Source organism: Mus caroli, unplaced genomic scaffold (assembly GCF_978045245.1).
Source record: "Mus caroli unplaced genomic scaffold, Mus_caroli_1 scaffold_6, whole genome shotgun sequence".
Lineage (NCBI taxonomy): Eukaryota > Metazoa > Chordata > Mammalia > Rodentia > Muridae > Mus > Mus caroli.
This window is the reverse complement of record NW_028227261.1, coordinates 78,649,971-78,667,106: the sequence shown is the minus strand read 5'-3', so window position 1 is coordinate 78,667,106 and position 17,136 is coordinate 78,649,971. Positions and strand designations below refer to the sequence as shown.

The 17,136-nt window shown below is 35.4% G+C and overlaps 1 protein-coding gene across 23 annotated transcripts in view; it reads right to left on the bottom strand.

Moving 5' to 3' along the window:
- The window catches only part of Ptprd (protein tyrosine phosphatase receptor type D), a 2,287,128-nt gene that overhangs the window by 1,069,968 nt on the left and 1,200,024 nt on the right, over positions 1–17,136 (bottom strand). For all 23 annotated transcript variants that reach the window (XM_085839214.1, XM_085839210.1, XM_085839224.1 and 20 more), the window contains exon 8: positions 2,742–2,775. The gene's annotated coding sequence lies outside the window, so the exon portion shown is untranslated. The remainder of the gene's footprint in view (positions 1–2,741; positions 2,776–17,136) is intronic.

Here is a 17,136-nt window from a genome sequence, read left to right as displayed (position 1 = left end):
ATGAAACTGACCTGTACACTATATGACAGCCAGGTTAATCTGGTAGAAAGATATATCACTCAAAAGGAAAGAGTGGGTAGGCAGTTTGGAGAGCAGCCTCATAGAGGCAGGGGGAGGAAGGAGGGGGCTTGTGAATGGGAAACTGGGAAGGGGGATAACATTTGAAATGTAAATAAATAAAACCACCAATAAAAATGAAAAAAAAAATCCTAGGTTATATGTTGTGCTATGTAGGAAGTGAGAACCCATAGAGGTGAGTATGCTCTTCAGTAATCTAAATGTAGCTTCATGAAAGACCTACAGCATCTGATAAAACAGTCTATTTGCTCAGTAAAACTACAGAATTATGAGCACAGTACATGGGCGTTTGAGTTATTGTGCTGAATAATATCAATTAATGAAATGTGCACTTATTACATGCTCTGTTATGCTCTTGATATGGACTGTGGTGAATTGTTTATTTGTCTGTGAGATAATTGTAGTATCACACAGGCTGTATGATGAACTAAAAATAATCAATGTGAAGAATTTAGCAAAATAGCAGAATTAGATTAGCACTTCATGAATGATGAAAGTTATATTAACTACATTATTACAGTCATTATTCCCATTATGAAAGGTTCCAAAACTACCAGTATCAACACTAAAACAAGAATACCTAAAAGTTAGTGTCTTCTAAATATCCTTAATATCTATCACCACAGAGAAAGTGAATCTACTAATATATTCAATATAATTCTTTTGATTTGTTTGTTTTACCCATTGGGAGCTTAGCTAGCTGAACAATCAGACTAGCAGTGCCCTTGTCCATCAGAAATGCTATGCAAAACCAAAACACTCTGTTATATGTAGGGGAGTAGTCAAGCATTCTCAAACACACCAATGATAATAATGTCAGATTAATTAAACCCCTCCTGTGAGCACTTTGTGCTTTTTGTAATTTGTCTATTGCTTTACAATGATCTGATTACCTTGAAATTGACTAAGATATGAAATGTTAAAATACAGTCTTATATCTAGCTCACTTTAATATTCACTCAATGAAATTAATCCCAGAACTTGTGAGGCAGAGCCTGGTCTACAGAGTGAGTTACAGGACAGCCAGAGATATACAGAGAAACCCAGTATCAAAAAATAAACCCTGTCTAGCAAAAACCAAAACCAAAACAAGAACCAAATAAGAAAGAAAGAAAGAAAAAGAAAGAAAGAAAAAGAAAGAAAGAAAGAAAGAAAGAAAGAAAGAAAGAAAGAAAGAAAGAAAGAAAGAAAGAAAGGAAGGAAGAAAGGAAGGAAGAAAGAAAGAAAAAAAAGGAAGGAAGGAAGGAAGGAAGGAAGGAAGGAAGGAAGGAAGAAAGAAAGAAAGAAAGAAAGAAAGAAAGAAAGAAAGAAAGAAAGAAAGAAAGAAAGAAAGAAAGAAAGAAAGAAAGAAAGGTCTTAAGTTTGCAAGAAACAAGATTGGAATTGGTCATGGTGGTAAATCATACCCAAGTCTTTTTCTGTATAGCTTAACAAAAACAAGGTTGGTTTTGCTCTCACCCAAAATGTTCTTTGAACAATCACTAATAAATAATGAATGCAAGTAAATGGATTAAAATTAGAGTTCTTAATATTGAGAAGAGGCAAAGTTTGAGAACTACTTGATGTGGCTCCTTTCAGCATGCTCACTAGTGCAGTGACTTTGACATCACTTAAAAATTAACTGAAATTCAGACTTGGGCTGAACATAAGATCTACCTCACCAGAACTGGCTTTACAAAGTTAACTTAGGTAATTCTCATGGTTATCATTGATATTCACTGATGTAATAAATCATTTTTCTACATATATTTTCTCTGAACCATGTATCACAAAGCATCCTATGTAGTAGTTGATGTCCATTCCCTTTCCTAACAACATCTGTGCAAACATTTTTACTTCATCTTAATTTCTTTATATCAAGCTTCTAGGCTGGCCGTGTCATGATGTATCAAGCAATTTGGTATGGAAGATCCTGTATAAAGTCTTCTGCTTAATTATTTTCTGCTTATTACAGTGGATAAAGAGAAAGATTCAACTATCTTTCTTAATCTATTCTGAACTGATAAATCTATGATAACCATCTAATGTAAAATCGAACAGTAAAAAGAGAATTTTCAATGCCAGTTCAATAAAATAAAAAGTACAGTAACACCGTGTTTACACAAGGTCACCAAAATGATCAACCGCATGGAGGAATTAAGTTGATAAGAAATATGACTCTAATCTTAAGGTTTGTTAACTAATTATCTGAAATAGGGAAGCAATTAAATAATTAAGATATATCAGTATTTTTGTTTTTTGTCTGATAGATTAGTAGAGAAAAAACTTGTATGTATCCATAAGTGTTAGGTATTTTGTTATTGATACATGTGCTATAAAATATTCTGATATTTTCTCATGAGATGTATTAGGTTTTTTTAATTGATTAAGAGATTTGGTATATGTTGAGTAAGTGAACTTTCTCAGGAAATGTTGAGAATCTGTTTATCTAACTTTCTAAGTATTGTTTTAATTGGGAAAAATAAAAGACAAAGCACAGTATTTAAAAATGCTTTATGAGTTTCTTCCAGGATAACTCATTTTAAAATCATGACACCTATTAATAAAGAAATATATTTCTTTGAGTTTTAGAGGGATAAACATTTCACACATTTCAGAGAATAAGAGGAAAGAGAAATAGGCAATAGAGAAAGGGAGAATGAGAAACTAAAGGAAGAACTCACCACAGTTGTTCAGTTAGTGGACAGGCACCATCATCTGCAAAGAAAAATGTTATTTTTATAATGTGATCATGAATTCCGTAAAAGAAATTAAATTGTTTTTTAATATTCCATTTTGAAAATCTATAAGAGCAAAATGAAACAGCAAAGGAATAGAGATGGTCTGATAATATATATCATTACCATTTTAGAGTCAGCATAGTTAATCCATTGGTTTTTTTTCAAAAATTATTTTAAGAAACATCAAAAATATGTATATTATATAGATATTTTTGACAACTATGATTCAAGGGTATGCACATGCACAGTGATGTCTATAAAATAGTATTGTTCCAGTCATGAAAACAATCTTGAAATAACCTAATATACAGCTCTGATGTCATATACATTGCATTTAATGGGCACAAAAGATGCTATAGTATTTAACATAGTACTTAGGGGATTCAGTATGGCCCATATACGCTAACCTTTTAAGAATATCTCTTTTGAATCGATATCCCACTATTTTCCATTGTGTACTTTTTTATTGGATATTTTCTTTATTTATATTTCAAACGTTATCCCTTTCCAGGTTTCCCCCAGGGAAACCCCCAATCCCACCCTCCCTCCCCTGCTTCTATGAGGGTATCAAACCTTCACAGGATGAAGGGCCTCTCCTCCCACTGATGCCTGGCAAGGCCATCCTTTTCTACATATGTACCTGTAGTCATGGTCCATCTATGTGTACTCTTTGGTTCATAGCATATTTTCCTAAAACAAACTTCCTTTCTTTTTTCTTTATCCTTCCTTCCACAGTCTATCTGTCCTCCTCTTTCTTTCTTTCTTTTTCTTTCTTTCTTTCTTTCTTTCTTTCTTTCTTTCTTTCTTTCTTTCTTTCTTTCTTTCTTTCTCTCTCTCTCTCTCTCTCTCTCTCTCTCTCTCTCTCTCTCTCTCTCTCTCTCTCTCTCTCTCTCTCTCTGTTTCCTGTCTTATCATGTCCCTTCTCTTTGTGTTTCTTTCATAGTACTTTGGTCCATTTTTAATATTCTGCCTCAGTATTCATTCTACCTATTTTACAGGGATAGTTCAGATAATGTTTTTGTGATAGATCTGACCTTGATAGGCAGAGAAGTAATTACTCTGTTCTAGGTGTTCTGTCCATATTTTGTACTATCACTAATGTAACTTGGTTATATCTTATGTTGTATTTAGGAGTATTCATGTCTTGCTCTTGCTCATCTTTGGGTACCAGAAGACTTCTTGCTATGCTTCTGTCAGAGAAGATGATTGAGATGCTGACTGAGTTATAAATCTTGGGTTCCAGACATGTCAAAAGGAGGGTGTGACTGGAGTCACCCAAATTAAATGTATGAGACCATATGTAGTTATATGATATTTCTGTTTTAAGATTTATTTATAAGTGTGTGTGTGTGTTCAGCATGTACACTTGTGCCTGCAATGCCAGAAATGGCACCATATCACCTTGAACTGGAGTTATATGAACAACCCTAGTGCTGAGGAACTCATTATAATTAGCAGAGACAAAGTTTCTGTCACACCCTTTCTCTTCTTCAGCAGGTTAAATTCCCTGAAACTTTGCTCCTGTGACAAATTTACTTCTTCCAGTCACATGGCTGAGTGAAATAGTCTTAGTCATTATCTGCCATATTCTTTCAAAGTAAATAAAGCTACTTCATAATTTTATAAGGTCCTACAGTGATTCAAAGAGGGAAAGTTATAATCTCAAGCCAAAGTATTTATCTGATTCTTGATTAGAAACAAATGGATTTGTCTAGATTTTCATCAGGCATTCTTGGTGTCTTATGTCTCAAGAATTTGAAGAACATTGGAGATTTATTCATTGACCTTTTTTATTCTTTTCAGCTTAGATTTTAAGAATTATGATAGCTGATCTGTCTTCAATCACTTCCATCATTATATTATAAAAATACTTTGGCCATGTAATATATCTAATAAATAAACAATAGTAGATTATTATGAGATAAAATTTAATAAAGGATAAATTATACAAGACTTCTTATTTAATCATATGTTGAGTGATTGCTTTTGTTTATTGAAGAAGTGTATTGTCACTAGTCTCATTTGCAGTGTAATTGTAGAAATTTGGGAGAGGATGATAACCATATATATGTCTCCTACTTTCAATGCCATTCTATGGAGAAGTCAGGGAAGAAACTGCATATTCAGCTAAATATAGGAGAATGAGATAATTTCAGACAAAGGAAATGAGATAATTTCAATCACTGAAATTTGCCTTCCATGCAAATACTTAAATTGGATTGTCAGAAATCTGATCAGAACGATACAGAGCAAGGTAGCTTTGCCAGACAGGAGTTAACAGCTAAGCAACAGAAATACAGCCAATATTACTAGTATCTAGAACTTCTAAGAGAGTAATAATGATAAAATTGGAGAGGTAAGTGGGGCCAGAATGGAGACGGCATGTAAGACCATTCTGTAAAATTTCATACAGCCTAAGGGTCTTGAAGAACTATCCAGAAGAAACTTCAAGGCAAAAGTATATAGTGCCTCATGAAACTAGACAAAAGAAATAAGGAGAGTACTGTCATACAGAAAGGAACAACAGAAAAAAAAGCTATCTATCTCTTTCATAAATTTCATAAAAGAAGTTTTAAAAAATTAGATCAAACTCAACACAGTCATAACAGGTGCCATCAATACCTATCTCTCACCAATAGACAAGTAATCTGAACAAAAATTAAATAAGGAAATGTTGAAGGTAATGACATCATAAATCTAATGGATCCAACAGACAGTTCAATCCTACAGAATATTCCATCCAAGAATACACATTCTTCCAGCAGCTTATAGAAATATCTTCAAAGCTGACCACACATCAAGAAATAAAATAGGTCTGAATGAATATAGGAAAACAGAAATTCTATCCTGTACTCTATCTGACCACACTGGAGCCAATCTCTTAATCAGCAGAAATGGAAAATACAGAAAGTCCAAAAACTCATGGAGATTTAACAACATACTGTTGAATCAAAGTCAAGTGATTGGAGAAATCAAGGAGGCATTTTAAATATTCCTAGAGTTGAATGGAACTGAAAACACAACCCATCAAAACCTGCAGGACACAATGAAGGCAACCCACAGAGAAAAGTCTAAGCTTTAAGTGCCTATATTAAAAAGATAGAGAGCTCTCATGTTAATAACTTTTTCTTACAGTTGAAGAATTTGAAAAAAAAAACCAAACATAATGGACAGAAAGAAACAATAAAAAATCAGGGCTGAAAATGGTTAAACAGAAATGAAGAAAAAGAACAGAAAGAATGAAGAGATAGCTCTTTGAAAAGATTAACAAGGCTGACAAACTTTAATCAGCAGAAAAAGATAAACAAAGTTAATAAAAGTGGAGATGAAAAGAAGCTGAGGAGAAGAGTGATCCTGTAGGAGGACCAACAGTCTCAATTAATCTGGACCCCCAAGATCTCTCAAACACTGGACTACCAAACAGACAGCATACATCAGCTGATATGAGGCCCCCAACACACATAGAGCAGAGGATTTCCAGGTCTATGTTCATTAAGAAATGATGCACCTAACCCTCAAGAGACTAGAGGCCCCAGGGAATTTAGGGTTCAGGTGAGGTGAGGGTTGGGGTCATACACGTGGAGACTGGGTGGGGAGGTAGTATGGGATGTGGAACAGTCGAAGGGTGATGGGAGGACAAAATATGGAGTGCAAAATATTAAAAAAAAAAAAAGAAAAAGGGAGAAAAGAGACATTATAACATATATTGTTGAAATTTAATCATAAGATTAGAAAATTTTAGCAGTTTATACTCCACAAAACTGGAAAACTTAAAGAAATTAATAAATTTCTAAAAGCATGAGGTCTATCAACTTTAAGTCAAGATTAAGTAAATAATTTAAGCAGCCCTACAACAATCTCTGAGAAAGTAGAAGTACTTTAAATTCTCTCAAATAATTCAGCACAAAGACCTACCAGGCCTTCAAAGAAGTAGTACTAGCAATCTTCTATAAAACTGAAGAAAAATGCTCTCCTGAGTGGACCTGCCTTGAGTTGCCTCTTCCAGCCTTGATATAAGGGTTTGTGCCTAGTCTTATGGTAACTTGTTGTGCAGTATTCAGTTGAGATCCCTGTGTGTCCTATTTTTTTCTGAAGGGAAATTGAGGAGCAGAAGGTTTGGGTGAGGGGGTAGCAAGGAACCTGAGACAAGTGAAGGGAGGGGAAATTGTGGGAGATGTAATGTATAAGATAAGAAAAAAATATGCTTTTGTTGAGAAAAGAGATTGGATCTTGTAGTGAATATCAGAAATTTTACCTTGGATAAATTTGGTTTTGATAAATATTTTTTAAAAAATCTAAAGAAAAATAGGCTGTTCAATTTCTTTATATGAAGTTGGGATTACCATGACATCCAAACTACCTGGCCAGAAAGAAAGAAAAAAAAAAGTATAGGCAAATCTGTCCTGTGTACAAGAACAAAAGAAAAATTTTAACAAAATACTTGCAAGCCAAATTCAATAAGCATGTAAAAGATCACCTATTACAATCATACAGCTTCACCTCACATATATATGAGAGGTTCAGCGTATATACATCCATCAATGTATTCCAGCATGTAAACTCACACAATTGCAGAAACCACTTATAAGCAGAAGGTGAAAGGTGTTTCATGAGCTCAAGTATCTTTTAATGCTAAATGTCTTGAAATTTAGGATCATGGGGTATAACTTAACATAATAGAAACAGTAAACCATAAGCCAACACCCAACGTTTTGCTAAATGAAGAAAACACAAAGCACTTCAACTAAAGTCGGGAACAACACAACGATATCTACTTTTTCCATTCCTCTTCAACATGGTGTTTGAATTCATTGACAGAGCAATAAAAGAAGAGAAGGGAATATGAATAGGAAAGAAAAAGGTAAAGTATCTTTGATCTACAAAGTATAGGATTCCATATATAAAAGATCATAGAAACTCTACTTGTAATATTTGGAACTGATAAGCACATTTAACAATGTAGCATAACAAAAAATTAACAAACTTTAATCTGTCAGTAGCCATCTAAGAAAGGAATGGCAAGCAAGTGAGTTTTCTGGAGATTTTTCTGGTCATCTCTTTGCAAGGTTGTCTTAGGTGTGCTATGAGATGCAGGGTCCTCAGATACTTCATCTCAGGATTGCTTCATGCTGCTTATGTTTCCCACTACTACTACATAACCTAATGATTCCTGGGCATCTGCCCATCCTATTTGGACAGATTTCCTATAGAATAAATATGATAATGTTTATCATAGTAATGCTGTGCAGATGAATTGATGTTTTCAAAATGGTTTTATAGAATTCATAAATTAATACAAGTAATCTCAAGGCCCATATAGAATAAAAGCTGTAAATAGGGCACATGTGTCACAGGCAAATTGTACTAGGAAAAGAAAGCAGGCTTAGAACAAATTTATGATCGAGGAAAGTATTCCTTCTAGGTTAGGAATGAAGTCACTTTCTGGCAATTAAAGTTCATAAGCAGGGAATGGGAAATTTATTGTAGGCATAAGGACAGAAAATAAATGATAGACTAGTCTATCTATACAAGAATTCAACATAATAAAACACAAGGCAAATTGATTTGTCTCTTCACAAAACTTTTCTAACTTATGGTATAAAATTGATGCTTTAAACTTGTAATAAATGTATGCACCTAGTAACAGATAATTGATGATTAGTAAGCTACCAGTCTTAATGGAAAGATTGTAAACAATACTACTGTGACTCAAGTCTTATTAGTCTATGACATGGACTATTGCTTTAAACTTACTATGAACTTGTGGAATGTAAAAATACTTAGAAAATCATGTGATCAATTATCTTGAGAAGGCACAAAACCAATATATATATATATATATATATATATATATATATATATATATATATATATATATATATATATATATATATATAAAGAACTCAAGAAGTTGGACTCCAGAAAAACAAATAACCCTGTTAAAAAATGGGGTACAGAGCTAAAAAAAAAAAAAGAATTCTCAACTGAGAAATACTGAATGGTTGAGAAGCACCTAAAAAAACATTCAATATGCTTAATCATCAGGGAAATGCAAATCAAAACAACCCTGAGGTTCCACCTCACACCAATCAGAATGGCTAAGATCAAAAACTCAGATGACAGGAGATGCTGGTGAGGATGTGGAGAAAGAGGAACACTCCTCTATTGCTGGTGGGACTGCATGCTGGTACAACCACTTTGCAAATCAGTTTGGCAGTTCCTCAGAAAATTGGACATAGTTCTACTGGAAGATCCAGCAATACCACTTCTGAGCATATACCTAGAGGATGCTCCAACATGTAATAGGGACACATGTTCCACTATATTCATAGTAGCCTTATTCATAATAGCCAGAACCTGGAAAGAACCCAGATGTCCCTTAACAGAAGAATGGATACAGAAAATGTAGTACATTTACACAATAGAGTACTACTCAGCTATTAAAACAATGAATTTATGAAATTCTTGGGCAAATGGATGCATCTGGAGGATATCATCTTGAGTGAGGTAACCCAATCACAAAAGAAAACACATGATATGCACTCACTGATAAGTGGACATTAGCCCAGAAGCTCAGAATCCTTCTTAGAAGGGAGAACAAAATACCCATGGAAGGAGTTACAAAGTGTGGAACAGAGACTGAAGGAATGTCCATCCAGAGACTGCCCTGATTGCCAACCCTTGCTGCCTATTTAGGTTTATGGTGTTTTGTCAAGCTGGTCCTTTGCAGTAATCAGTAACCTTCCCGTGGACCAACAACAAACAGACCAAGAAATAAATACAACAGTCAACCTATTCACAATCACTTTAAAGAAACAATCTTGGAATAAATCTAACCAACAAAGTAAAATGCTTGTACAATAAAACTTTTCAGACATTAAGAATGCCCCAGTACAGGGGAACACCAGGGCCAAGAAGTGGGAGTGGATGTGTAGGGAGCGGGGGGGCGGGGGGGGCAGAGGGTATAGGGGACTTTCGGGATAGCATTTGAAATGTAAATGAAGAAAATAACTAATAAAAAATTGGAAAAAGAAAACAAAAAAGCAACAGAAGAAGACAAGAGTGAAAAGGCCTCCCAAGATCCTGGATTAGTAGATGAATTGTGTGAAAGTGACCACTCTTCCAAAGGGAAGCTACAGTTTCAACCTAATGCCCATTAAAATTCCAACATAATATCTTGACTGGGATGAATCTGGGGAAAGGAAGAAATGTATTCACTGTTGTTGGAAATGTAGTTTGATGTGGAGGAGGTTCTACCAAAAGCAAGAAATAGCTACTACATGACCCAATTTTAATACCTCTCAGTCTGTTCCAAATGGACTATATTCTGCTACAGAGATATCAAGTCAGCCAAATCCCTTACTGCTTTGTTCACAATATCCAACAATGTGAAATATACAGACTATATGTTAATGGGTAGCTGAATCAATAATCAAAATATGGCTCATATACACAATAGAATACTATCTAGCTGTAAAGAAACATAAAATTATCAAATAATTGGAAGGGTGTGGAAATAATAATCCTGAGTTAATCTAAAAAGACAAGTGTCACATCATCTCATATATTGCTTTGAATATTTAGATATTAGGCTTGAAATGTAGTAATTATAAAAGACTGAAAAAGCCACTGGGGTGGGAAAGAAGGGGTTCAAAGCAAGGAAAATAGAATACAAGGTAATTAACAGAGATAGGAGAATAACAGAATAGAAAGAATTAAACTGAGTCTGGTAAGATGGGAGGAAAGGATGGAGAAGAGATTATGAGGAAATATAAATAGCACTAAAAACCTTTGAAAATACCATATGGAAACCTACTTTAAAGGGTTCCTAAAATATACTCATAAACATATATAGAAGGGGGTTAAATATAGTTACTCTATAATGATGAGACAATGCCTCCCCACACACCATATTATATTGGATAAAAGACCCTGATCTAAGTATTAATTACCTCTTTTCTACTTGATTATCACTGGGATCGAATAATCCCTCCCCCAGACATCACAAGGTATTGCCATTGCTCACAGCTATCATCTAGACCTTGATGATAAGACCTTGATGTTGAAGACACCAGAAACTTGAATCATAAGAAATGGATTAACCAAGATGGTTCTAATTGGGAGGCTTCCTTCCTACTGAGTAGCTTCCATAGTGCTGAAAGTCGTTGTATAAATTACCAGAGGGGGAAAGTAATCAGCAGGATTCACCAGCTGTGAGTCCTTAGAACTCTCATAGAGATTGCTATGGCACTATACGTCCCCTGGTGCAATCTTAGCACAAATGGTATGAGAGTAACCAAACACTTTTGATTATACTTAAAGTCTGCTCCACAGATCAGACCTTAGATCCCAAGCATGAGTCTAACTAGGTAATAGGCTCTATGGGATGATCTACTACTATTTTTCTGTCAAATGAACACAGTAATGTGATGTTCTCTATATTCTTATCATTATACCCAAAGAATAGTACATCTCTTAACTCTCATCAGAAGTGCTTCTTTGAGAGGCCCATTGGACATGCAAACTTTATATGCCCCAGTACAGGGAAAAGCCAGGGCCAAAAAAATGGGAATGGTTGGGTAGGGAAGAGGGGGGGGTATGGGAGACTTTTGGGATACCATTGGAAATGTAATTGAGGAAAATAAGTAATAAAAAACATTAAAAAAAAAAAGAAGTGCTTCTTTTCGGGGTAGAAGACAATTGGTACAGAAATACAAACCAGTCTATATCAATGTGCAAAGACTAAAAGACTTTGGAGTGCTGAGATCTGAATAGGGCAGGCTCTGAGATTGCTACAGCAGAATGACTATAAGAACCAAAGGAAGTAATGTCTGACTTAAAATAACATTTGCTAGATATGACAACACAAATGTATATATGAATCCACCATGGCTGCTATTCTGTGCATAAGACTGGCACAAGACCTAACCAGTCAAATCCCAGTATGGATGCTGATGGATCTCTTGAGGTTCCACTCTATTTTAGAAGCTATTGGTGATTAATAGCTGCTTGATATGAAGTACTTGACTTCAGGAGTAGGCAATGAGAGTCTTCCCATGTACATACAGACAGCATTAGATGGAGTCAGTGATCATTAATTTAAAAAAAAATGAGAGCATGAATTTGGTAACAATTGGTGTGGGTGCTAAAGAAAGAATTGTAGAATTGTAGAGGAGGTTAAAGTGGATTGGATTTGGGCACAATTTTGTGAAATTGGGCACATGGATATGAAATAAAATATATTTGAAGCCAGTGGTTGTTCAGATCAAAGAGTAGTTGGCCATGAGAAGAAGTAGATGCATCTTGACTATCTGTTAAATATAGTGTCAACAAACCTCTTGATGAATTACATATATGTAGTGGTAAAAATAAAATTAATAGTGGGTGATTGTTGAATTTAGTTTCAAGTAAAAGAGTGTTATTAATGTTTAATTTAATGGGACAAGAATGTAGGCAGAGAAATAGAGGTTGAATATATATGTTACTGTTTAATATTTATTAAATAAGGGGACAAGAATGTATGCAGAGAAACAGAGGTTGAATATATATGTTACTGTTTAATATTTATTAACTCTACTTTAGCCATATTTTGTTAGAGTGTTTATTACCTATGCAAATACAAAGGTCAATGTTGAAGGTAAATGAGGAAATTAGTCATTCAGTGGGGAGTTCACTGCTAACAATGCATCCTGTACACTCTGGAGATCATTATCACAAAGATTTTTTTTTTGTCTTGGGATGTGGGGAGTCAGGAAAACCATCTTAATAAAAACAGGGAGCATAGGCTGGAGCTTAGAAGCCAGCCCACACTGCAGTGCACACCTCTTGTCACAGCACTCTAGAGGCAAAGGAGATTGCAAATTGGGTACTGAAAACAAAGACAAATTGCAATCCACTTAGCTGCATGGGCTGACTAAGATGGAAAGATTCCAGTGGATCTTCCCCAGGTTCCAGCTTCATGCTATAATCTGTTTTGGGTGCCATAATGAACACAGCTCACTGGCCTAAAGTTTCAACTCCATAAAACCATGCTTGTTTCTTTGTCATTTCTGGAATAATGACAGAGCATGGACACACTAATGATGTACCAGTAATACCCAAATCTTTATTATTGTAGGCAGGAGGCATTTCTGAAAGCAGTTCCCTGGCCTCTGTTTCTATATAATTTCTTTAATGTTTCAAAACCCACAAATTACTTCTTTACTATGTAAAAAACCTAATACAATGATATTTGTTTTCTCTTATCTATATGTTTCATAAAAAAGAGGTCTAATAATTAACAATATAGCTGCAGCTTATTATTATGAGGTTTATTTTCTTTGTTCCCTGTTTGAATTCTTATGTGGAAACTGGATTGGCTTCTTAAGGTAATACGCTCTCAGGTCCCATTAGGGTCCCAACTTTTACAAAAGTATGTGTATGTTAACAATTCAAATTCAATAGTAGAAGACAAATAAAACAAAGAATGAGAAACAGTGTTCTCAAGTTGTGGGTGTGAAAAACTTTGGATGCTGAATGATATTTTCATAAGGGTTGCCTAAGATCATAACAAACACAGATACTTACTTTACAATTCACAACAGTAGAAAATTACTGTTCTAAAATAGTAACAAAAATACTGATTGGGAGTCAGTAAAACACGAGGAACTGTACTAAAGGGTCACAGAAATAGGAAGGTTGAGAATCACTGACATAGGCACCACTGGAAACAAATCTCACCACAACTGGTGCTCCCTATACACCTGACAATATTAACAAGTGAAACACTTCTTCAACTTCTATTTATTAATTGTAAATTCAAAATCTGTGTTTTAGTAAAATTACAGTTTGCATCACAGTACAAAGTCAGAATATTATTTGTTAGGCTAAATAAAACTGTAAATAAAACATGCTTTCTAGAAAGCAATATTATTTCTTGTAAAAAAAATTGATTTCTGTGCTGCTTAACTCAGAGCAAGAGTTTCCTAAAATATATTTTTCCTGTTTTCATTATTTTCTCATCTAAGTTTTATTTTCATTTTCCAAAATCATTTGTAAGAGCCTGTAGAAAATGGTGGTGTTTGTCCTCTGGCTTCTCTCTTTTCTGAGATAATTTGTAATTTGCTAACACACTGTAAACACTAGAGCTTTGCATAATTTCTGAATGCTTAATCTGTTTGTCCTCAAAATTACCAGATTTTTCATTTAATTTGCCACCATTTTCCTTGCACATTTAAAATGTATTCAAGTTAATTTTAGTTTGGAATGTGAGAGGCTAATGTAAACCTTACTTTTATACCCTTTGGAGGAGCAAACAATATTGAAAAACTAAACAGCTACGACAAGAGGGTGGATATTTTCAAAATATATTAAAATTATGCCCTGAAAATTGCTGTGACCGATTATTTAGGCCAGTGTTGATTTTGGTTGTTCCTAAACCAAAATCAATCCATCTTTCTTTTCCTTTTCATTCTTTTCTTGCTTCCATTCTGATTGTTTTATTGGATTTTGGTTGTTTGTTTGCTTGTTGGTTTTTGTATTTTCCTCCTAAATAGAGGCCTTAGCGTATAAACTGAAGGTAATCATGGAACTGAACTTTTATGCAATGGAATAAATGGTGGAATGGAAATTGAGTAGAAAGGGTGAGAGGACAGAACCACACAGTGGTTAACACATGGGTCCTAAGAAACCCTGGTTTGCTGTATATTACTTTTACTATGTACAGGTATGGGCCTTGAATTCCTGATCTTTCCAAGACTTTTAACTTTTTAATTTTATCAAATGCTTTTCCAGCATCTAATGAAATGATCATGTGGTTTAAGGAGTACACATGGCTCCATCTACATATGTAGCAGAGGATGGCCTTGCCATGAATCAATGGGAGGAGAGGTCCTTGGTCCTATTAAGGTTCGATCGATGCCCCAGTGCAGGGGAATAGAGGGCGGGGAATTGGGAGTGGGTGGGTGGGTGGAGGAACACCCTCATAGAAGCAGGGGTAGGGAGGATGGGATAGTTGTTTCCAGGAGGGAGGGAAAACAGGAAAGGAGGTAACATTTGAAATGTCAATAAAGAAAATAAACATAGCTGTCTCTGGTGAGACTATGCCGGGGCCTAGCAAACACATAAGTGGATGCTCACAGTCAGCTATTGGAAGGATCACTGGACCCCCAATGGAGGAGCTAGAGAAAGTACCCAAGGAGCTAAAGGGAACTGCAATCCTATAGGTGGAACAACATTATGAACTAACCAGTACCCCGGAGCTCTTGTCTCTAGCTGCATATGTATCAAAAGATGGCCTAGTCCGCCATCACTGGAAAGAGAGGCCCATTGGACTTGCAAACTTTATGTGCCCCAGTACAGGGGAACGCCAGGGCCAAAAAGTGGGAGTGGGTGGGTAGGGGATTGGGGGGGAGGGTATGGAGGACTTTTGGGATAACATTTCAAATGTAAATGAGGAAAATACCTAATTTTTAAAAAAAAGAAAAGAAAAGAAACAATAAAAAAAAATAGTGCCTTCCTGGGTATCAAACCTCTGAGACTTGAAATATTGGTTGTGTGTGCGGGGGATGGGGTGGGGGGGTCTCTCCAACATCACATCTACAGCATCTGTGCTTTTCTTTAGAACAAGGTTTTAGATTATCAATTAAATTTATTTACTTACTTATTGGGGAAAAAAGGAAAGGAAAGGAAAGGAAAAAGAAAAAAGAAACCCTGGAACACACACTCCTGCATCATTCAGTCTTCCTCCTGTTTTTTACAATCAGGAATTCTATGAAAGCATCCATTTGTTTCACCAGTGGTGGCTAGTCTTTCTTTCTTCAGAGCTCTACACACTTGTTTGTCACAGGGGGCTGAATTGATAAGCTTTTGGTGTTCAAACCACCCAGAGAGGAAAAAGTCCAGAGAGCATGAAGTCAGAATGAGAGATGGCGCACATGAGGAAACTGTGCTGCAAGCTGAGGAGCTAAGAAAGGCTGTTGGAGGCAGTCTCCTTGGAAATGAGGTCAGATCTAAGCCCTATCAGCAACACCCCACCCTCTTTGCAATTCCTGACTTGAAGTACTCATGTTACAAGTAACAAAAAAATTCGTTTTTAAAGTAGGTTTAGATTTTAATTCTTTTCAACATTTGAAGAAGAAAATATCAAACTTACCTAGAGACTGGCCTTTTTAAGATAGGGGTCCTTAAATATCCATGAACAGATTCTTAGGAGAGTATGAACAATGCAGAAAAGAAAATAAGAGCAACAAGGTAACTAAGCTGACTCTAAGGTTGCCCATGGGGAGTGAGAACTGACTGGACCACTGGAGGGGAACTGAGTACCTACTGATTTACTGTAGTGGGACTGGTGTTGACTGAGCCACAGCTAATCCTTTCACATCTCTATTTTGATGTTTGTTTATAAGCATCTTGGCAGAAGAAAAGATTGATTATGTATGCGAATTGGATGCACTTTTACAAATTTGCATCAAGTAGGGAATATACTCAACTAAACCAGTTAAACTTGAAAATATGTTAGCTAGTCTATATTTAGAAGCAGTGAAACCTGCCATAAGGGAGGTGAGCTTTGTCAGGCTACTGCACTCCTCCATGGTTCTCCACTGTGAACGGCTGTTCACATGCTCATTAGCAGCCATACCTTCACTATTTGTTAAATCATAGAACTGTGACGCAATATGAAAGCCGCTTGACGGGTTCTACTCAGGTACCTCATTTCAATTAAGGAAAACCATAATAAAAAGTTAATTTCTATCAGCTTCCAATTTTCTTAGTAAATAGTGTAATGCAATTTTAAAGCAAAGCAAAACAAAACCTCAGCTACCATGAAGAAGTTTACTAGGAAAGAACAAAAATTGGAATCATACATACAACACAGGCTGTCAAAATCAGCCTCACTCTCTGCTAGTTTTAAATTTCAGCTTTTTCCTTCATCTTTAGCAAGGAAGGTTAAGGCAGGATATGAGCAGAAGACATCCTTTTTTTCTGCCCAGCAGGAGACGAATCCTTAGTATTTTCCACCTGATTCGTAGTATTTTTCTTTAAGTAATAGAAATTCATTAGTTTGGTATTTTGTCTCACTTTCTTTATATTATTCAATATACTTTAAAATAAAAAAATCTTGTGAATTTATGCTGATTAAGAAAATAGAAGATTTACTTTGACTGAAACAGCAACCAAATTATTTGTATGCTTGTTCTGAACTGTGCCATTCTGCTCTACAATGTTCTTGATTAACAAAGACAGTTGAGTATTTCTCTCATTGTGCTTTCTGGTTATGTATGTATGTTTTATGGAGAGACAGAGACAGACAGAGACAGAGACAGAGACAGAGAGAGACTGAGACAGAAAGACACACACA